This window comes from Prunus avium, chromosome 1, assembly GCF_965620075.1.
Source record: "Prunus avium chromosome 1, drPruAviu1.hap1.1, whole genome shotgun sequence".
NCBI classification, from domain to species: Eukaryota; Viridiplantae; Streptophyta; class Magnoliopsida; order Rosales; family Rosaceae; genus Prunus; species Prunus avium.
Window position 1 is genome coordinate 23,978,713 of NC_142284.1, and position 600 is coordinate 23,979,312.

Sequence of the window (600 nt, forward strand, 5' to 3'; positions counted from 1 at the left end):
CGCAAATACTACACACTTCTTTCGGAGGGCTTCTTGAGTTTAATGCAAGAAGAGCATCTAGCTTTTGTTCCAGTTTTGAAATCTGCACACTAGAAGCATCATTAGAACCACTAATAACACGTTTACCTCTTGTATCCGTATGTTGGGTCTCCATTGCTATCTCCTCAAAGAGTTCGTATGTTTCTTCTGGAGTTTTGGTTTTAAAAGAACCACCTGCAAAATTGGTGACTATATTATGACTAGAAGGGGTTAGTCCTTTATAAAACATACGCATTTGAAGCTTCAATGGAATCCCATGATGAGGACATTGGTTGAGCAGCCCATTGAATCTCTCCCATGCTTCACAAAACGATTCATCATCTTGCTGTGCAAATAACAAGATCTTATCCCTAAGCATGTCGGTCTTTTGCGTGGAGAAGTATTTCTCCAAGAACTTCTTTTGAATGGCAGCCCATGTAGTGAGTGAACCAGGCTTTAAAGAATTCAACCAATATTTCGCCTTATCCTTCAAAGTGTATGGAAACACTCTCATTCGAAGTTGATCTTCTGTCACACCTGTCAAGGGAAAAGAACTCACAACATTAAAAATATCCTTTATAT

General features: G+C 39.0%; 1 non-coding gene across 1 annotated transcript; it reads left to right on the forward strand.

Moving 5' to 3' along the window:
- Positions 1-290: 290 nt before the first annotated feature.
- On the forward strand, positions 291-397 carry LOC148297631 (small nucleolar RNA R71). The gene has a single exon (XR_015833192.1). It is a non-coding gene; the product is annotated as a small nucleolar RNA R71 (small nucleolar RNA).
- The last annotated feature ends 203 nt before the right edge of the window (positions 398-600 follow it).